The 23,406-nt window shown below is 38.1% G+C and overlaps 1 long non-coding RNA gene across 1 annotated transcript; it reads right to left on the bottom strand.

The window, feature by feature from the left end:
* Positions 1-683: 683 nt before the first annotated feature.
* Positions 684-22,290, bottom strand: LOC138915649 (uncharacterized). The gene is made up of 2 exons (XR_011421745.1): positions 22,109-22,290; positions 684-1,133 (listed from the first exon to the last, which is right to left on the bottom strand). It is a non-coding gene; the product is annotated as an uncharacterized lncRNA (long non-coding RNA).
* Between the last annotated feature and the right edge of the window lie 1,116 nt (positions 22,291-23,406).

Genomic DNA, 23,406 nt, shown 5'->3' with positions numbered 1-23,406 from the left:
CTTACCATGTGCTAAGCAAATGACTAGATATTTTTATATAACCTATCATAATCCATACAATATATGTCTCAAGGTGGTTTGATTATGCTTGTTTTGTAGGTGAGGACAATGACAGATAACGAACTTCGTTAAGTTTTCTACTTTTTTTTCTAGAAAGTGACAAAGTGGAATTCAATCAGACTCCAGTGCCTTTTCTCTTTGTAGCTCAACTTGTGGTTTAAATCACGACCTTTTCCGTATATGATTCCCTTAATATTCCCCCTGTTCTCTCCTCTAAGTGTCTATTGTGATAAGATGGGTGTAATCCAAGTTTCTAGGAACGCATATGATGTCAGTGGGCTTTACATGAGCCAGAGGAGCAAGAACACGCATTTGTTAAACTGTCCATGTAAGAACACAGAAGTAATAGTGGAAACCAGCTCAGAAGTCAGGGAAAGGGTCAGAGTGCTAAAAATGGAACCACGGTGTTCAAGTTTTCCAGTCTGGGGTGGAGACTGCTAGCCCTCAACCCAAATCCATTCTTCCTTTCTCCATCATAGGATTATGGCAAGGCCTGGCTAGACTTCATTCCATGTGCCTCCTCGCAGTTCTGTGTAGCCGTGTACTGAATATCTGTTCAAAGGAGTATGAGCAGAAATTTTATGGGCTGTTTGGGGATGAGGCTTGGACAGAGGGAAATCAACTTTTATTTTGCTTTTATTTTATTTTGGTAATCCATGTTACTGACTCTTAGCCTATTCTAATAAACATGATCCAAGACCGAGTCCCTGTGAAAGTTAACTGGTTTCTCTGTTTTTTCTTTCTTTCTTTTTCATCATCTATGCTCTGTTCCTTTTGTGACTATCGCAAGCCTTCTTTTTCTCTTCTGGCTTGTCCTTTGTGACTTTCCCCTTACGTAAATGGTATGAGTCACGCAATATTGACTATCACTCTGTAATTTCTATTCATACGTGTGAGTTGTTTCATAATTTAGGTGTCTCACTGTGGTAGGCAAAATCCTGGGCCGCAAAGGTTTATGAATACGTCTTGTCACATGGGAAGTGGCAATGAAGATTGCAGAGGGAGTTACGGTAGTCCTTCCTTATTCGCAGTTTCACTTTCCACGGGTTCAGTTATCCACAGCTGACCATGGTCTGAAAATATTAAATGGAAAATTCCAGAAGTAAACAATTCACAAGTTTTAAATTGCACTCCATTCTGAGTAGTGTGATAAACTCTCACAGCATCCTGCTCTGTTCCATTCAGGACATGAATCATCCCTTTGTCCAGTGTATCCACACTGTATACACTATCCACCCATTAGTCACTTAGTAGCCCTCTCGGTTATCAGATTGACGGTCACGGTACCACAGTGCTTATGTTCAAATAACCCTTATTTCACTTAATAACGGCCCCAAAGTGCAAGAGTAGTGATGCTGACAATTCGGATATGCCAAAGAGAAGCCATAAAGTGCTTCCTTTAAGTGAAAAAGTGAAAGTTCTCGACTTTTAAAGAATGAAAAAAAATCTTATACTGAGGTTGCGAAGATCTATGGTGACTTTTATTAGAGTGTATTATTATAATTATTCTATTTTATTATTATTTATTGCCATTAATCTCTTACTGTGCCTAATTTATAAATTAAACTTTGTCATAGTATGCACGTATAGGAAAAAACATCGTATTTGTAGGGTTTTGTACTATCCTCGGTTTCAGGCATCCACTGGGGGTCTCGGAATGTCTTCCCCTGCCCCAATAAGGGGAGACTACTGTACTGGTGCTAATCCACTGACCTTGAGATGGGAAGATTATCCTGAATTACCTATGTGGGCCCAATGTAATGGCAAGCATCCTTCTAAGTAGAAGAGGGAGGCAGGAGAGCCAGTCAGAGAAAGCTGAAGATGCTACGCTACTGGCTTTGAAGAATGAAAAAGGGGTCCTGAGCCAGTGAATGGGCAGTTTCCAGAAGCTGGAAAAGATAAGGAAAAAAACTTTGCCCTGGAGGCTGCAGAAGAAACATAGCCCTGTTGACACTTCGATTTTAGCCCGGTGAGACCCACTTCAGACTCTGACCCCCAGAACTGCAAGACAATAAATTTGTGTTTCTTTAAGGCACTAATTTTGTACTAATTTGTTATAACGGTAGGGAGCAATACACTCACTGAGATAAATTAGAAGTTATTTTGTCAGAATCCAGGATATTTTTCCTATATCCTTCATGGCACCTAGAATACCACATGGTCTAAATTACACCCTCACTCTGAGGCAGACTGGAAGGCGTCATCCCCATCACGTCCTTCAGAAGTAGTCTTAGAAAATCAAGGCAGATAGATTTTCTTAGTAAACTTTATCCAGCTGCACAAGGACAGCTTGTGCCAAATGATGTAGAAAAACTGACTTGTCACTGTTTTTCTGGGTAGCAGCTTCAGCATGCATGTATAACCCAAATTAAACAGGAGCCCTTGAAGTGCACCTTGTCACATGTAATCAAAATTTATCCAAGGATTCTGGCCAAATGTAATGATAAATATCAATGGACAGGTCTGGGACAATTTGGGAAGGATGTGCCTATTGAATAACAAAGAAAATCAGCTGTAGGGCTCATCATGGTCACTTATATGAATACAGCCACTGAGGTCACAAATGGTGCCAAACAAGAAAAAGACACAAATATGAATTCGGGTCAATGCGCAATAGGGGATGTTGGGGTAAGACATAGATTTATTAGAACATCCATAGCTTTTCTACAGATCTCATTAAAAGGGACAAGTTCCTGCTCACTCAACTTTTTAGCTCTTGTGTTATCTTCTCTCTGAAAATAATGTAGAAGTGACTTACATTTTATTATTGTTATTAATATTACATGGAACAGTTATTGCAGTACTAATAAAAAGAAATATTTTGTGCTTATAATCGCTGTTTTTAGGAGAAGAATAAGCCTCTCTTGAAAGTCCAGAATAAAGCATTTGCATCTTCATTTTATGAGTATAATTAGCACATTTGTCGGTGCTGTCATCACAGATAATCAACATAATAATAACCCCTTATGTTTATATAGCCATCTACAATTTACCAAGCATTTTCCTATCCTTTATAATGTTATATCCACTGTCTCTCTGGATTTCCTTAACGATTCTTAGGGGAAGGCAGGACAGAGAGGCATGTCTCCACATTTTTCTTTTTTTTTTTTAATTGGGAAATAAAGATTCAGAAAGGGCCACAACTAGCTCTGGGATTAGGTGGCTTGTCTCCTAGTCTACTGGGTTTTGAGTTAGGCAAAGCCATGTGAAGCCCATTTCCCTTGAAAAATTTCATACTTGATGCTGTTTTCCTTGCCATTTAGTGACATTGTGCATCAATACCTATTTCATTTGCTACTGACTAGTTCACGACTAGGTTAAGTCTATGGTATAATTTGAAAGACAGTCCAAATGTCAGCCAAACATTCTCCTCGTTTATTTAAACAAAATAATGGGTGTAATTCCTTTATATAACTCCCTTCTACAGAAGTTATCGACACTCTAAGCAGAACTTTCTGGGGACATGCAGAATTAATATTACAATGTGATTTAAATAACTGGAGTTCTGAGATCCCTGCCAGCTCCTTGGAGCCATCATCTTACATTTGGTAGAATACTTTGTAAGCAGAAATTAGGAGGAAAAGTACAGAAGCAGACCGTCATGGTCAGGAATCTTTGTTTTGTCTTTTTCTCTCAAACTGACCGAACATGATTTCCTTGAACAGTATTAGTAAAAAGGAGTTAATGACACCACTTTAATATCTGATTGTGAAGAGGTAAAATCAGTACCTTCAGTTAAGCACTTAGCAAAGTTTAATTAAATGTGACTATGAAAAGATTATTATTATTTGCTGTCCCTCAAACGACAATCCAATGATCTCAAACGGTATTGTGTGGTCAAGTGTGAAAAGACAAATGGCTACTGGTCTCTACGCCTTAAATGTCCTCAGCCTCTGACTCTATGTAGTTTTGGAAATGTTTGGAACTGCTTTGTCACTTTGGGAGCACTGTCACCAAATTTAGACAGCCAACGTTGTCTGAACTGCTCTCTCTTAGGCAACCTTTCACCATCATTTTACCTCTACACCCTGTGTTCACACCTCAGGACAGAAAACAGTGGGTATCCCACATTATAGAGGTGCTTTCAGGTTAACAAATGGGCCAGGTGTGGCAGCATTGACCTGGAAACATCCATGATTGATAAACCCCCACCCCCCGAAAAAAAGTTTGTGAATCTAATCTGAAGACACAGCCAGGAAGCCAGAATTCTCCAGACAAAGAGCAACGGACGAGCCAGCATCCAAAGAGAAAGAGCAAGTGAACAGAGATCCGACTTCCCGGGGCAGAAGGATCCCTCCTTCCTCTCTGACGTCCCTGAAACTGATGCCTGGTTCTAACATGGATCGCTCTCCTTTTCTTTCTCATAGCTAGGCTTATCCTTCTTCTGGACCAGGAGTAGTGATTTTTGTCTCCTTTGTTTTGATTTCCTCTCTACTCAGTGTCTGACACCTTGTAGGTATGCATTGTGTACTTGTATTTGTTGAGTTTGAATAGAACTGAGAACCAGAAAGAGAGAGACAGAGATTAAAAAGAGAGGACCTCACTGACATCCTGAAGCATTGCAATCGCATCGTGTAGGTGGTCAGATATCAGCCACACTTCCATTTGCCTTATTCCGTTTTTTATATATCTGACTATATATGGCTTATTAATGATAGCTGTCATTTATTAAACTCTGACACCAGATACTTTACCAAAATTATTTCATCTAATATCTCTAATAATATATCAAGAAAGGTGTTATTATCTCTATGTTTTCAGATGAGAAAATTGAGCATCATAGAGGGTAAGTAACTGGCCCCAAATCACACAGCTGATGTGAATACTTTCATTCCAATGACCCTGGACTTTTCTTGGTAATGCGAATGGGTTGTAATCCAGATGTATGGATTTTCTGACACCTGTGTTTTGGGCCTCACTTATAAAGGGAACATAGGGACAGTAGGTGGAATCAGATAGAGCAGACATTTCATTTACCAGTTCCAGTACCCACTTGATTTTTCTAATAACAATTAAGGCTTGTAAGAAAAAAAAGAAAGAAGAATAAGAAGAGGAATCAGCAGTGTGAACGCAGCCAGGAGTTCACCTCACTGCTTATAAACCTTAATTAAACCTAATTTGTAAATCTTAATTGAACCGCATGTACAGACATTAATGAAGCAGTGTAATAACATTGTTCTCCCAATAAGACAACACGGTAATACTAAATACTTATATTCCTGGAAAATGTACTCGCATGGGCCTCATCAAAGCATGATGGGAAAGTAGATAAACAATTAATCTCATTAATTGCGATCAAAGGACAAAAAGTACAAACCAGTTGCCTCGAGGAATCAACTTTGCCAGATTTCTTCACAAACAGATATGGTGCTAATGAGGTGACAGTGTGAAATAAGTGAACATCTGAGGAATTAAAAAACTCAGTTGGAATGTCAAGAGAAGGACATTCTAACTGAAGAAAACCAAGGTCTTCTCATGCGAAAGTCAATCCTTTCAAAATTACTCTTGAATTCACTCATTCATTTATTCAACAAATGTACACTTAACACCTACTCTAGTAATCATTTTGCAATGTATAAGTGTAGCAAATCACTATATTGTACACCTTAAACTTACACAGTGTTATGTATCAATTATATCTCAATAAAGCTGGAAAAATAAATTTAAAAAAACACTCACTTTGTAAGTGAGCTACAGTTCTTGAAAATGGTGATTTCAACATAAATGAGACATGTTCTTTGATAAGAAGATGTGTAACAGGAGATTTGCAGATTATTTGGGGTCAGACACTTTCAAAAGTATGTCACTCAATGTCCTTTTTGTTTATTTCCACAAAAGCTTGAGAAGCAGGCGTTACTAATCACATTATATAAATAAAAATATTTCGAGGTTCAGTAATTTGCTCCATGTCACATATTTAGTGATTAAGTAGGCATATAATGACTTAAGAAGTCACCTGACTGTCAAGGCCGTAATCATTACAAAATTTATCTATAGACCAGTTGTGTAAGCAGACTTGTATGCACATATTGGATGTTTATCCCTTGTTCCCTGAAGCTTCAGAGGTAATATTGTAGGAAATCGCCTCTCCAACTTGATTTAATTCCCTAATTGGAATATTGACACCTCCAAACATCTGAGTTAACTCTAGGCACCAACTGGATGTTCTTTCTTCTCAGAGGCCCCTTCATCTGCTTGCCACAAAGCAACTACTGTCTTGCATTTTCTTGTTGCCCCTTCTCCCAGCATCCTTCTGGTCTACCCTGTAACTTTATTCTAGCAGTGGTCCCATGATCCTGAACCTGGAGTGTGACTTTCCCAATTCAGGGTCTACACTGATTTGGATCTTGCTTGTTCTTCACACTTTAACTCCAGAGCTAGCCCAAGCACGCTGCTTCACAAGTGTGTCCCTGTCCCTGTCCATATCATTTTGTCTGCCTTCAATGCCCTTCCACCACCTTAGGGAACTCTCAACCTATCCCTCAGTATTGAATTCAAGTGACATCTCTACAAATCCTTCCTTTGTTCAGTAAGGAAAGGTAAAACCTCCAAGTTTTGTGCTTGATCCATTTCTCTGTCAAAGGAGTACAATACTTGTTGAAATGTTTGTGCTTTCACTTTATGGTGAGTTTCTAAATTGAAGGTTCATCATATTCATCTTGGCATCCCTAGGATGGGGCATGAGGACACACTTCTGTTGAATGTATGAATAAGACTTACAAGGTCTGACACCAAACTGCATGCAATTGATGCAGCTGTCTCCCTGGTGTCCTTGCTACCCTGAAATGAAAAAGAAAGAGGCCAGTTCTTCCTGATCATAATCAGAGAGCATGACGGACGTATTACTCAAACCGTAAGCTCATGGTTCGCTATCACCTGTAGCAAATATGGATCTCCTTCTACAAGAAAAAGCAGGAACTTGCTTGCACAGGATGTCTTTAAATGCTTCAGAGGGCAAAGTGCTCATTTCCCTTCTTTGTGCTACAACTGGTCCAAGTTCTCAGGGCCTGATATCAACCTTACAGTTGTCCACCATGGTGCATCTATATCTTTCTAAATGATGAATCATCACCGAGCCTTGACTCTCTTTAATCTATTCTCCTAAGAGTTCCTAAAGGAATCTCAAAAACAAACAAACGTATCTGACTGTATTATTTCGCTGTTGAAATAATTTAATGTCTTTTAGGATAAAGACCTAAATCGTTTACTTGCCTTTAAGGACTTTCATGATCCAGCTTCTGCTCATCTCCAAGTGTCCTTGGACTCCATATTCTCTATCGACATTCCTCTAATCATACATGGTTACTGTGTGTTTTCTAAACAGCATCATCTCTAATTTTAGCCTTTTGAAAAGATTTATTTTTAGAGCGGTTTTAGGTTTAAAGAAAAGTTGGGCAGAAAGTACAGAGAGTTTGCTTATACTCTTCTCCCCATATCTCCAACCTCTACAGTTTCCACTATTATTAACGTTTTGTGTTAGTGTGGCACATTACGATTGATGAACGCATATTGATGAACACTATTATTAACTGAAGTCCAAAGTTTACATTAAGGTTCACTCTTTGTGTTGAACAGTTCTATAATTTCTGACTTTTTTATATGTTGCTCCCTCTGGGTAGAAGGCACTGCCATCTGTTCTTTGATTGGCTCACTCGTCTTTCAACCTAAGTTGAGACCACCTCCTCTAGGAACTCCTCTCTGGCACTTGATACTTCTCCAGGGCACATTATTAGAGAATAAGTGGATAGGTAAAGGTTTAAACTTATTTTAAGCAGGCACACATTTCATCTATTCCACATATGCTCTCTGATTACCTTTAATTCAGCACTTATCTCTGTATTTTTATACCATGCTTACTTATCTGTGAGATTCTTAAAGGTAAAGATGATGTCTGGCTCATTCTTATATTCCCCATTGCATAGTAAAGTAACAGATAAACAGTGGATAGTCGATATTTCTGTTGTGTTGACTGAATCAATGAGTCCATCTTTAATTTTCTCCCAGGACATGTTTGGAGTCCTTAAACAATGGAATTCCACTTGACTGCTGGGATTCAGAGTGCAGAGTTCCTTAGATAGAGATAGATTTAAAATCCCTAGACAAAATGTCTTCAGAATGACCCATGACATATCTAATTGCTATCTGGATCTAGGGTCTCTATCAGCTGTGTCAAGTAGAGCAGCTCCCATCAATTTTTGGCTTTAACATCATCTCCTATACAAAAGAGAACATTATTTCTGCTTTACCATACTGGATTTTTGTGAGATGAACATCAAAAGAATAACAGCTGTTAAAGGGTAGTGCGTATTATAAAATAACTCAACAAATATCAGTATTAGAAATGCCTTACATTTCCAACTCTACCTTTGAAGGGGACAGAAGCTATCTTGTGTGGGCATTATTCTGCTCCTCACCTCTATCTACCCTTGACGTATGGCACATGTTGTCGCAGGAAACAATAAGATATGCCAAGCATATCTTTTCTCTAGGGACTGTAAAACATACTTTACATCTTTTGTGGTTTTCAGTGATCTGATAGTATAAATTAAAGATGCCTTTTGATTATTAAGCTTGCTCTTGAGCTGTCAAACATTCTTATCTCAAAAATGTGTAATATTGAAGACAGAACATTAGACTTAAAAATATTAATTCATCTTCAAGGAGTGTATTGCCTTTGTCCTAAATTTTATTAACTATTTTATCTTAAAAAATAAAGACAGAAGGTTTGAATAAATAGCTAGAGGAGAAAAAAGAGAAAATACATCATGAGTTTGAGCTGGGCCCTTGGCCGGGCAAAGCTGTTATACAGGTCCAACTGCGTTTGAAGGGTAGGAGGTGAAGAAGCCAGTGAGTAGTGAGAAGAGAACAAAACAACAGGGATGCCAAATGAAAGAGTCATGTCTCTGAGAAAACATCCAACATATAATTGTTAAAGAAATGAATGAACCAAGGGAGCTAGCAAGTTCAATAAGCTGCCATATTTAGTGTTTATCATGTGTCTACACTTACTGCAAGCCAATAAGTTGTCATTACATGCATTATTTCTTTAATTTTTATCATTCCACATTATTAGCCTCAACTTAGAGATGAGGAAATTGTCACTCAGAAATGTTAATTGGCTTTCCAAATTTATACACTAAGTCAAAGATTCAGGATTGCAGTTTCATCTGCCTAATTCCAGTCTGTGTTCTCAATCGCAGCTTTGAGATTCTTCTGATGGTGATATTTTCTGTGACGGATTCTTGGTTCTAAGTATTCACAGTTATTAATTCTAAACCATGACATGAAAGGGCCAAAACTGTGGCAGGGTGTTCAATCCATACTGTGTGTCTTATTCTTCCTTTTGATAATGACCAGATAATCGGTGTCTCAACTCCCGCCCCTGGCTACTGACAGCCTCCTCTCACTATGACCCTATACTCTGGACCAGGGGTCAGTAAACATTTTTGCAAGGAGCCAGAATAGTACATATTCTAGGTTTTTCAGTCCATATAGTCTTGGCATGAAAGCTGCCATAGACAATGTGTGAATGAATGAGGGTAACTATGTTCCAGTAAAAATTTATTTGCAAAAACAAGCCTCTGGCTCAGTTTGGCCTGTGCAGTGTAGTGTGGAAACCTTTCAAGGCAGTGTTTTTCAAACTATTTTGATCACAACCAAGAGCAACTGTACACATTATTTATATGCATCTATATTATGTACAATTAATAACAGAAGTTCTCAGAAAATATTTCAATCCATCTGTACCTGATGCACATTGATAATTTAGCTTGCATTTTGTTTCATTAAAAGAAAAGTGCTTGTCCTGAACCATTAAATTTACTTCAAAGTCTACTGATCAACACAAAATATTATGAAGATTAAAAAAAATCATAAAAAATTCTTGTGGGCAATCCTGAATTACATGGAGGAACAATGAATAAAAGGAGGCAGAATCTCTGATCTGGATGTGTCTTCAGAATCTCCAACATAATTGCTAAGTTAATAAATATTTGAATAAATTTTAAACACTCTTCTTTTTACAGGCAAGATATTATAATCCCTTCCCCAAAGGAATGTGTCTCTTCCAGTGGGATTTTCAGCTTCAATATTTCCCTGCAGATAGCTTTGATTAAAGAACCTTCCTAGAATCTGTAAATCTGATTCTTTCACTCAAAGTACATTCATGAAGTTTCCTTTGTCTTTCTGGGACTATATTGGGCAGTTAGGTGACAAAGACGACAAAAATCATCGTGTGTGGGAGAGGGCAGTGAACCGAACCAATGGGGTGTGCTCTGTGCAGGAAGCTGAGTGTATCACAAAGCACAGAAATAAGACAGCAAAATCAGGTTGAATTTTTTATACACAGGCAGACGTCTTTTAACAGACTTTTCCTAAAAGTAGGAGGTCAGAAAAAGACATAAAACCTTTTCTTTTTGGGTTTACTTGCAGGAATCCTTTAAGCACAAAGCAATAGAATAAATCACACACCAGTGTCCCCTCCGTACTTAGGTCAACCAGAAACCCAGGGCTAAATGTAACACTCTAATTGAGAAGTTTCATTCCTCCCAGGCATCAGGTACGTCTGTCCCCGTGCACCTTAAAACACACATGTGGTTACATATATATATATATATATGTATGTATGTATGTATATACCTGCATTCTTATTTACATGTATATGCATGACTATATAAGTAAATATGTGTATATAGAGAAAATAAATTATTTATTTTATTATTTATAAAAATATATAAATATAACATATTTATAAAATGTATCATTTATGTATTATATAATTTATTTAATTTCTCTATATATACATGCATACATATCGTTATATATATACATGTATGTATGCATGTATATATATATAAGCACATACATGTAGCAACTTTTAATTTTTATTGAAAATAATATATGTATACATTTATAATTCTCTCCTCTCTCTCTCGCATACTCACACACTCATACACAACCATTGCTATTTTTGTACCAACACTTTTAATATTATACTCTTCAAATACTAGCTTAAATGTGATTATTTTAATTTACAAAGAAGTACAGAACCTTTTGGACAGTAGTTTTTTAAAATGTCAACATCACAAGGTAATTAAATGATGTTGCGTGGCACTTTCATTTCATAGTAGTATGTCCATTCTCACTGCATCACCCCTGAAGAGTGATACTACATCTAGCAAACAAGACATATAGGCTGCCCAGTTAACTTTGAATTGCAGATAAACAATAAATAGCATTTTACTATAAGTTTATCCTATGCAATATGTACGCCATATTTGTACTACATATATCCACTTTTTATCTCAAATTCAAATTTAACTGGATGTCCCACATTTAATCCGGTAACCCTACCCATGAAACCATCCTGAATTTGAAGTGATAAAAGTGAGGTACCTGGAAAAGAAGGGGAGCTTTTCAATATTCTCTGAGAACAAACGAAACCCTCTCAGGTGCCCTGTGTTGTCAAGAGCGCTCATTCTTGATGGATTTATTGCGACAGTGACTTCCTTTCTGTGAAGCCCATAATGCTGTGCTCAAGAAATTTATTATTATCTTTGTTTCTCTACTCTTTTGCTGTATTCTAAATCTAACAGTATCATGGAATCTGTGCGTTAAAAGAAAATGTTTTCTGGTGGTAGGGTGTTTGGGGTCTAAGTTTGATCAGGATATGGTTCTTAAAAGGAAAATCCTCACCGAGGCCTTATAGGCTGGCATTAGTTGCTCATTAGTTTCACCACGTTCAGTTTTGATCTCCAGGACCTTCACAGGCAAGCACTTAATATGCAACCTTCCTATTTCCTTCTCGGTTCATTAATTTGAACCATAATCTTATCCATTCCAGCACTGAGCTTTTACCATGCGCTGTCGAGATGAGCTGTTCAGCCAATAAATCCAATAAAGTCATTTCCCAAAGTGGAGAGATTTCTCCCACAGAACACACCGTCTTGCAGCTAAGATGTACTTGATGCTGTTGAAGTTAGAGACTGACAGAAACACAGATCTCGTTTCTAGTTTTCCTAAAGAAATTTTGAATGAACTGAGGAAAAGCTGGTTTGGGGTGTCTTATTTCTCACGGGGGATTTGGGTTTTGAGGACTCCTGCTCATTCCCCCCACCCCTTGTTATATTTAAGAACAATCATACATGGCCTCTAATTAATGTTTTTTGATTTGGAAGGCAAACCCATGACCATCATCTCATTTGAATATCAAAACAATGCATTGGCCAATATGATTCTAAATTGCCATACGTGGATTGAGACTAAGAGATATTTTATGTGAACTTGCCCAAGACCACACTATTCTCTGTTACCGGATATTTTTGTTGTTTGTGAAGTCACACAAATTATATTTTCCTTATAGGAGTCTATGATTTTAATCTACTTAATCACATTTCAGAATTTTTCTCCAAGTTCACTGTACAAAATGAGTCAGATTCTAATTAGTCCCATCCTTAAAATAACTGGGAGAAGCTAAATTAATAGCAATAACAGCTACCCTTCATTGAGTGTCTACTATAGCCCTGTAAGCTATAAAGTATCTGCATTTTACAGAGGAGGAAAATGAAATCACTCAGCTCATCGGTAAAAGAATGAGGATTAGAGCCTAGATGTGTCGGCCTCCAGAGCCCATGTCGTCCCTCTGGGGCTTCCTTTTCAGGATCCTATGTGACAAATATTACTGGTACCCTTTCTGGTCCAGTTACTGTCTGGACACAGGCAAAAACTGTTGATATAATTCCTCTTAGCACAGAGACTTCATTTATTGTGAAAAAATAGGAAATTAACAAGAAAAGAAACACACACAAAACAAATATAAATTGTAACAAGTGCAATGATCTACATGAATGGTAGAAAGTCATAGGAGCAGAGGAGGGTTGTCAAGGGAGACCCATCCGAAGTTGAACCTGATACCTGAACGATGAGAAGGCGTCTGTCATGTGAAGAGCATGAGATGAGGATCCCACGCAGAAATGTAAATGCTTTGAAGCGAGAAAGAAAATAACATTTTTGAAGGACTGAAAAAGGGTATAGTAAACCTACAGTGTAGATGAGCAAGATGAAATGGTGTAAATTGAGGTAGAGGATAGGAAGAAGAGTTTCATTGGGCAGAGCTTGAAGGTGACAACAAGAGGTGTTATGAAATGTGTTCTGAACTTAACAGGAACTCACTGGAGGGATTTAAGCAGAGAAATGACATGCAAGGGAATTCTCCAATTCCTACTTGAAATTTTCTTTTGTTTGTGGACACAAAGGTTTATTAATTTAAAGAAAGATCTTGAGTTTTGCTACACTTCGTAGGTTCTGTGAATTAAAAAACATTTTGTTTTTTCCCTTGGACAGAAAGGGAACTAGGGAAGAGGATCTTTTCTCTACCATCATCCTTGTGAAGAAAGATAAAGTTATTTCCGAAAATTGTAACACAAAAGTGGGCAAGGGAGATAATATAGTGGGACAACCTATAATTTGAGGGTTTTTCTAGAAAGAAAGCTATGGTTTTACCCATTTTTTTCTTAGTTCAGGTAAGGAGTTCAGAAGCTCAGAGAATGGAGTTGGATTAGAACTTTTAAGATGCAAAAAGTAATGGATGTACGTGTGTGTGTTTACTAAAAAAAAAAATCATTAAAAGGGTTAGTTTTCATAAATACAAGTTTCTGATCCCTACATAGTCAATTTGACTCTTCTAACACAAAGCCCAGTTGCAAAGTCCCTGGTGTCTGGACTGAACAGAGACAAGATGATGTGTCCAGATAGAATCAAGAAGACATGACCCAAAGGCCACTCAGAGGACTGGACTTCCTCAGCGTTTACACAAGCCTGTTTCACAACAGGTCACTACATCTCTCAACTAGAGTAGCTGTTCCTTTCTCAGGAACGGACGAGGAAGGGTCCACTCAGCAACCACTCTGCCAAATGTGAAGGCGGCTTGAGGAAGCTGGATTGTTTCACCCTCTCCACAGAGAGTAACGACTATGAGCCAGCATGCTCTTGTCACCTTTGAACTCACAAGTAAGAGAATGTTTCTGAGTATTCCTAATACTGTTTTTCTACTTTAATTACATAATCAAGTGCTAAATTGGGTGGTTCTGCCCCACTGTTGTAGACATTCCGAGGGACAAGAGCATCATAATCATAATTGCTTCCCCTGCCTACTTGTGGTCTGAGTTACTGAGGTCTGAGCTGATCTGGGCAAAAGTCTGGGGCAGGCTAGGACATCACTACCTACACTTCCCATAAAATGCAAACCCTAGAACCAGAGAAGGCGACCTCGGAGGTCAAATTTGGATAACATCTTTTATCAAATGTTTGAAAATAAACTATTAAAATGAAGAGACTGGGTGGAAAGAAAATTCTGGGAGGATCTGACAAGACAAAATCTGAGAACTCAAGACCAGAGAGAGGCTGAAGCATTGCATGAGGAGATGAAACCTCTTATTCTAGGAGCATTGGAGTCAAGCAGCCCAGGTGCAAGGTTGTTCTCTGCCTCTTCCAGTTCTGTTCCCTCTGAAAGAGTGTTACGCTCTCTAACCCTCACCGCCTCCCCTGCAACCCCAATCCTAACCTTAGTGCTTAACTAACTATGTGATCACTTTTTAAACATTTTACACGTTTTTTCTTATTAAACTTCACAACAAACCTATGGAATAGAGAGCATTTTATTTCTAATTTACATGTGAGATGTTTGAAAACAGAGATACTCAGTTTCTTGCTCAAGGTCACACAGTCATTGAGAGGAGAATTCAGTCCTAAAATTCAGACACCTGTCCAGAGCCCACTTTCTTAACATCCTCTGGATGCAGCAGTGAAAAATGGCAAATGATAAATGATGATAGTAGTCTTTGGTGTTAAAAACATTATTTTCCCTCTTTAGAAGTTACAGTTGGGTATTTTCTCCATATCTTCCATTTTCTCTTCATCTTATTCATATTTTTCATTATACACTTGGGCATATGGGGTGTGTTTATAATAGCTGCTTTCTGAAAATCCCATCATTTCTACTTTCTGGGTTGCATTTTCCTAGTTCTTTTACTCTCTGGTAACTTTTAGTTGAATGTAGGCATTGCATATTTTATATTGTGAAGCATTTTGTTGCATTCCTTTAAATAGTGTTAGACTTTACTGACAGGAGGTTGAGTTACTTGTGGATTCATTTGATCCTTTGAGTTTTGCTTTGATGCTGTATCAGAGCAGGTCAAGATCCATCTTTATTCTGGAGCTATGTGAGCCACAGTTATAAGGTCATTCTGGAAATGACCTTATAAGTTACAAGGTCACAGAGTTATTAAATCACTCTTGAAAGTCCCATATATCCAATAAGGCTTTTCTACTCCAGCTGGAAGGAATTTCAGTAATTTCCAATCTTGTGTAAACAATGGGAATTGTTCATCTTATGTGTTCCTATGTTCCATGTAAATTACGTAATCATGCCTTCAGTCGTTACTCTCTGGTAATTGCTCTTTTCAGCTGTGTGGGATTATTCTGTACATATGCACACGTTAGTGCTCAGCCAAAGACTTAAAGACTCTTTGCAGAATCCACAGGTTTCAGCTGTCCTGGCCTCCTCAAACTTTCATCTCGGTCTCCTTAACTAAGCAAGATGGGTAGAGTTTGTTTTGGTTTTCCCTTCTGTGCCAAAGTCCATGGATTACTTCCCAGGGTGGAAACCTTGGGTGATGGTTGGTTTTTCTTTGCTTGTGTTTCTTTTCTCAGGGATTACAGTCCTGTGATGCCTGTTGTCCGTTATCTGAATATGTTTGTTTCTCATATGTTGTGGTCATTTTTCTGGTTGTGTTTTACAGATTTGTAATTCCAGACCATCCTATTCCTTCATGGGTGGAAGCAGAACCCCACTAACATTATTATGAGTTTCTCATGAGGCAGGACTTGTAATATCTTCACGGAGGGTGGTAAGTCCCTTGGGTAGGGGCAGGGAGTGCATAGAAGAGATACAGACTCAGTCTGTAGAGGTTGAAGTAGACAAGGAAGAGGTGGGGCTGGAGCTGGGTCTCAAAAGCCAATGAATTTTCAAATATTAACACTCCTTTAGTTTAATTAGCATGCTAAGTTTAAAGAGAGCATAAATGAGTGATTGAAATTGCTTGACTTAATGAAGCCTTAATAATAACCCTAATTCAGTTTATTCGGCATGTATCACTCATAGATGAATAGCTAATGCCTTCTCTAATAAAGCAGTCGTAGTAAAATAAAGGAAGCCATAAAATATATTGTTTTTATTCTTTTAATCGCATCCTTCCTAAGTGAAGATACTGAATACATTAGAATAGCTCTGCAAAATGCTTTATTTATTTATTTATTTAATTTAAAAATTGAATTTATTTGATATTACAACAGGAAACTTTAGATGCTATTTTCTTATCCTACTGGTAATTAAATGGAAATGGATTTCAGTTCCAACTCTGCATAGTGTGTTCTGGAAAGAGATTCTCCTTATAGGTGGAGAAAACTGACCAAGTGAACTGGATTTCGATGCCCCCAGACTCCTTTCTTTGGGGAGCACTCAGATTTTACTGTCTTTACCCATGCGACCAGCAGAACAGAAACTCGATAGCCTGTGTTCCGGAAAGGATACAGATGACCCTTCTCTCAGTTCTACTCACAGCAGCTAACACCTATCAACATCTTCAAAAAGAAATGGTGAGAGTGAACAAAAAATATTATCACAGAAAATACAAACGATACTAACCCATTCAATTTCCCAAATAGCAGCTTTCTCATCCCACCATAGCTGAGTATCTGTTCCTCCTTAGAGTTTACATGCTGCGCACAGCATCCCTCCTCGCTGTCTTGCCTTGCTCTCTTAACCCCGAGACGGTCTCCATAAGGCTGCTATAAACAAACCTGCACTCATCTGAAAATGGCACCTCAGAAGCCTGGCCTTTTTGGAGTCAAGACCAAGGGAGGGAAGGAAATTAAATTTACTGAACAGCTGTAACACATCAGGCATTGTGCTAGACATTTTAAAATACAGTATCCCTTTTAGTGTTTACCTAAAGTCTGAGGGGGTCTTCTCATTTTATTTTTGATCAGTGAGGCAAAGTGAATCCTCTAAAATCCCAGGGTTAGTGAATGGCAGACCTGGATCTCAGTTTCATCTGATTCACACACACATACTCTGCCCAATGTGTAGGCGATGAACCATGTTTCTGCCCAGCATCCCCCCTACTCACCTCTAGTTTCTGTTAGGAGGATTGTGTCTATTTTTTCACTCACTTATTCAACAAACATTGATTGAGATCCTACATTGGGTTATGCATGAGACTACATGAACAGGGAGCAGGGTACATAAATCTCAGGCTCTGTACCTCAAAATCTCACAAACTAGTAGAAAAAGGAGAAAAGGAAATAATTATTTGCCATAGTGTGTGAGAGGTGTTTCAGTAAAAATAAGTGTCAGATATGACGAGAGCAGAAAGGAGAGAAACTTAGCCCAGCCTGACTTACAGATGTGATGGTAGAGATAGATAGATCTCTGTGGAATTTATGTTGGGGCCATACTTCAAATAAGAAATAGAGTTTTCCAGACAAGTGGGAATGGGGAGAACAATCTCAGAGCAAGATTCTCCCATGAGAGAGGAGAGATGGACACTGCTGATTCGGAAACCGTAGTGTATTTCAGTGGAGCTCAGTCAAGAGATCAGATTTCTAAGTAGAATGGAGGCAAATATGGGAGAAGAGTGGGCTGGTTCGTATTTTTACTCATTGCTTCAGGTGCTTGCTCCATCTGAAATGTTTTCCACCTTCCTCTGCAGTTTGTCCACCTGGTAAACTTGAGCTTCAACTCATGTTTCCAGAAGGATGTGCATACCGGACATTCACTCCTTTGCCCATGTTACTACTGTATGTTACAGGTGTCTCTGTCTTTGCCTTTATCTCCCAGTACAATGGATGTGCACCTGTCCACAGCCCCCCTAGACTGAGCTATTTAGGAAAGGGTAGGTCATGTCCTACCTAACTCTTGCTCCCTGAACCTAGAGTAGTCATGTGCTAGCCATGGGGTGGGCATTCAGTGGATGCTTTCTCAGTGCACCAGTAAGTGAATTTTCTGCATGCAATGAGAGAAGTACAGTGATGTTTCAATTTTTCCTCCAGACCCTTGGAATTATCTAATATATTTGCAGGTTATTAATGTACTTTTTCCTACCCCATCCCTTTCACCATGTCCTCTCCTTCAGTAAGTATTCTTAAGAGCATTTGTTTCTTTGGGAATTTGTTTTCCACAAAATCCAATTTTTCTATTATCTGCCTGGGTTTCTAACCCCTTGACATCCATTTGTATTATGTCTCTATTCACTCTGTTGCTCACTACGTCTTCCAATTTAGTATAATTTGTGAATTTCATTAGCATGCTATTTACTCTCACTTTGAAATCTCACATACTCTACCTCCTTTTCTATAGCTTATCAGCAAGAATAAAGTAGGTACTTACTAAACTAAATGTGTCAATGGTATTTAATTTGGAAGTGTTATAAATATAAAGGGAGAAAAATAATTGAAGAGGATTGAATAGATTTTGAGAAAAAAACCTCAGAGATGCTTATAAAGAGTTATTCCTCATAGAAAAATGTGCTTGAGGAAAATAGGTAAAGCATATGTGCATTGAAGGTGTGAAATAATTGGAAAAGAGTCATTTAGAGGAAAATAGTAGAAGTGTTAATAGATAGTGCAAAACTTACCTTAACAAAAAAGTAATAACATATATGATAGAACACTGGGGTATGGGAGCTGAAAACCACTCTGGGTGTTATTAAATGTTTCCTTCTCTTTTTCTAGGTCAGGGGAATAAACCCTGAGAGACTTGGCCAAGGGCACACCCCAGTTTATTACAGAGCAAATCCTAGAAGCCAAGATTCCTCTTTCCCAATTAACTGCTCTTTTCTCTAAAGCACCAGCCTTTTACATATGTAAGACCTTACGGCTTATAAAAGATTGGCACATAAATCATTTTGATTTTTACAATATACTTGTTAAAATAGGGAATCTAGTTATCATTTTCTTTATTTGACACATTAAAAACTGATGTTCAGAGAGGCAGTGACCAATGGAAGGACAGGCTTCTAGTTAGGGGTAAGGTCAGATTTGAAGCTCTTTTCTCTCATTCCAAAATTGGCATTCTTGAAATATACCATGCTGACCCCAATATAAAATGAATAACAAGCTACATTTGAAAGGAACATGACAACTAACTAGCTTGTCTTCAATACAAAAGCTAAAGAAACATGATGACTGCTGAGATAACAGAAAAATGAATTTTAGCAATTTGCCAGTGGATGCAGCCTGGAGGGTGAACAGACTTCACCCTGAATTCAGATAACTCAGGGCTGTAATCTAGCTTTGATTTCTGGTCCACGATGACTGTGTTATTAAAACAATCAGCCTAATGCCATCCCCATATAAACTGTAAATGTGTTACTTGGGCAGGAACTTGTGGCGATTGTACTGGGCTGAGGCTATAAAATATATTGACCCATTTCTTCACGTTCATCTACATGGCAGACAGGGTGTCGGGAAGCAATACTCTGTCTTCTAGTGCTTGACTTCTCACATTTCCGTGTAAGCATCAGATTCTGGGAACCAGGATACCAGGTCAATAGCATTGACACACAGATCTGAATTTCTAGAATAGCTACTGAAATAGCTGACAGAGGAGAAGATTCCCAAAGTAAGGTGGAGAAAAATGAAGATGGGTATTTCAGCATTGATCAGAAACAGGTGTTGTTTTGAAATATTATTCACTTTAGGTTGGATGTCAGCGCTATTTGATTTTTCACAGCACTTTATAAAAATGTGCGTTCAATGCAATCTCCACAATACACGTATTTTGAAAAAAATTGTAAACTATTCTTGCAGATATGATAGCAACTAAAAAAGCGTGTTTTTCACATTAAGTGTCTTCACATTTGATAGTGGATGCAGGATAAATTGAACTCCCCACATACATACTTATATTGTTAATCATACATGTATTATATAGTCATATTATATATATATACAGATTTAGGTAGAAATATTTAAAGAAATCAGTGCTTGATTTGCATTAGAAGAGTACACAGAGATTCTTGGCTAATTTCCTGCTTTTCTTACTAACCATGATACTTTGAGCTGGTCACTTAATTTTTCTGAATTCATTTTCTCAACTTTAAAGGAAATTTCATTTGCCTTAATCCAGCAGAAGGTTGTTCTAAGTACTAGTATAATGTGAGAATATAAATGTAGTTTATAAAGTATGAGAGTTTCCCAAATTGTCCAAAGCCAAGGATATGCAAACTCCAGTTGGAGTAAGGAAAGAGTGACTATCTCAGAGAGCTGGTATTTTGAGAGAGAAATGTTTCCAGGCAATGCTTATAATCTAAATGAGGTTGCTGATAAACTTCTGGTTCTTCTGTTTTTTTCCAGTTTAACCAGGCTCCAAACCAATAACCACAAGGGACAACAGGGTTTAGTCGTGACACAAGAAGATGGACAAGGACAGATTTGTTTCAGGACCCCAAATGATGAGACCGCAAAGGGAAAACTAGAGTAAAAATATTGAGCCAAAGAAGAATCCCAGTTGTAGAACTTATGCGAAGACTAGCGTCTCTGGGCACATGGGTACATTGGGCACAGTCTGTACACAGGCAAGTGCTAGCTGTCTCTCATAGAAAGCGAGATGAGCTGTGCTATTTATCTTGGTCGCATTGGCCAATGCCTGGGTTGGATCATGGAGTTTAAATCAGATCACCTAGGGAAGGTACAAGCTGCAGATTAACCATGAGAGGAAGTGCAAAATTAAGTTTGGGGAGATGAGCCACTGAAAAAAGTGAAAATATCAAATAATTGTCACAGAACAGTACAAACAGAAGGAGAAGCAGATGGTCAAGAGCATGGCACATGGGGCTCATGTTGAGCATGGACTCTAGGTGAGGGAGTCCATGCCCAGGACATGCCCCTTTGTGGATACTGGCTGCTCAGTACCTGTGCAGTGTGCAAGACAGATTAATGCCCCTCCCCCAAAGATGTCCATGTCCTAATCGCTGGAGGCTGTGAACATGGCAATATCTTCATTATAAAAGGGACTTTGCAACTGTGATTAAATGAATGATCTTGACTTGGAGAAGTTATCCTGGATTATCCTGGATTAGGTCTGATGTAATCACAAGAGTCCTTTAAGGGGAGACAGGGGGATTAGCATCAGAGAAGGCTATGTGATCACGGAAGCAGAGATTGGAGTGATGCTAACAGGAGCCAAGGAATGTAGCAGACCCCTATAAGCTGGAAAAGTCAAAGAAGAGATTCGTCCCTAGAACGTTCAGAAGGAATGAACTCCTGAAAATACTCTGATTTTAGCCCTAGAAGATATATTTCAGACTTGTGACACCTAGAGCTGTAAAATAACAAATGTGGGTTGTTTTAAGTGGGTTAGTTTGTTGTAATCTGTTATAGGAGCAATAGGAGACTAATATAAGCAGATCAGCCCAGTTTTAGGATTGGCTCAGGGATTAGGAAGAACTCTCCATGGGTACTTAGCAGATTTGAGGAGAGGCAGGCAAAGTTTAATGGGGGAGGGGAGTATAAGGACAGACAAGAATAATTTTTAATGAGGTCACCTTGAGGGATACTTGGCAACCTCACTCTATATTTATAATCTCAGAAACCCCTGATTCTCCAAATATCCCCCTTTATCTGAGCATATATAAAATAGTTGTTGACCTTCTAATTAAAACTACTTAGATTTTGCTACAGAACAGGTCAGATATTCTCTAGTAAATACAAATAATGTGGGAGCTGCCAACAAATAGAAGATTTTGAACCACAATGATGATAGGAAAAAAAAGTTTAAAAATCTTCCTGGTCATAAACAGAATATCTTCCCTTACTAGAAAAAAGTAGTGATTTCATCATAAAATGTCATATTTGGATTTTTTGTATTGTTTAATTTCCATACAGCTTTTAATAATAATAGGAAATAGTATTTTCCAACAATCTATATTTTTCCTCTATTGAGTATGTATGTAAAGAAGTATCCAGTAGCTGGTTACTAACCGTCACTAACCATTTTAGACTTTCTTAGGATCTTCAGTCCAGTTCACAAGTTTTTCCTCTTCTCAGAAGGCTTTTCTCACCCAGAGTGAATATCATAGCCATGTCTGTGCCATAGAATATGAGTTCTGTTTATGGATAATAGGAAAAGAGGCAGATATCTGACCCCAGATTGGCTCTAGAATCCTTCTCCCTGGAATCTGGAACTCTGATTTGTCGAGACTGTTCCCACCTATAAGTTGACAAAGAATGTTTAAGAGCTAAAAGCCTCTGTTGGTGACCATATTGGATGCTCTCGTATGCTGCTGGTGGAACTGTAACTTGTAACAAAACTTCTGGAGAAAAACTTTGCCATAAGGCAAGCGCTATAGTAAAATAAATGCTTTTAGTCCAATAATTCCTCTTCTGTGATTTAGTACAGAAGAAACATTCAAAGATGTTTACAAAGTTTGCAAGCAAGAATGTGTATAGTAGCATTCTTTATAAGTAAAAAAAAAATGGAAATAACCAAAAATGCCTAATAAAAAGTGGCTAGTGTTATATATTATGATACTTCCATAGGATAGTATAAACCATTATAATTGTGATTTTACATCACAATTTATATTTGAATTTTTTGATAAATAAAACTTTATATTGAAAAGTCTCACAATATAAGTCAATCCAGGATATAAAATTATACTTACTATAAGATGCTGATTGTGAAAAACCACACACGTTTATGATTAGAAAAAGGTTCACAGTGGGTACCTAGTGGAATCTAGGTTAATTTTTGTCTTGCTCTTTATGCTCTTCCACACTTTGCAAATTAGCTACTATTAAGATGTACTGCCAGTCAGAAACCAGGATAGGATTCTTGATGAGTCTCTCTCCCTCAGACCTTATTTCCAATCAATTTAACTCCTACGTTGCTTTTTGATCCATTGATTTCCCCCTACATTTCTTGCTAACGCTCAAGCCCAAGCTTCATCGTGTCTCCTCTGCATCATCTGAGCCTCCTAATTGGTCGATAGCTGAACTCTCTTAAGCCTTTTCAGTTCATGATATAAATTTTGGCCAGAATAATAATGGTAAAACTTAAATTGCATCATGCAAATCCTCAGTTTAAGAACTTCTAATAGCTTACCCTGGAACTTGGAACAAACAACAGAAAGCTTGCCCCACCTATCAGGCCTAAGTGAGTGACTCCCTTAGCTCCCAGTTCTACCTCTGACCACTCCTCCACAGGATTCTCCATCCTCTTATTCTTTAAACAATATAGCCCAGATCCTTAGAGCTACAGGGCGTTTGACTTCTCACATCCTTCCTGAC

The sequence above is a fragment of the Equus caballus genome, chromosome 9 (genome assembly GCF_041296265.1).
Source record: "Equus caballus isolate H_3958 breed thoroughbred chromosome 9, TB-T2T, whole genome shotgun sequence".
NCBI classification, from domain to species: domain Eukaryota; kingdom Metazoa; phylum Chordata; class Mammalia; order Perissodactyla; family Equidae; genus Equus; species Equus caballus.
The sequence above is the reverse complement of the archived record's forward strand: the minus strand, read 5'-3'. Positions and strand labels throughout refer to the sequence as shown.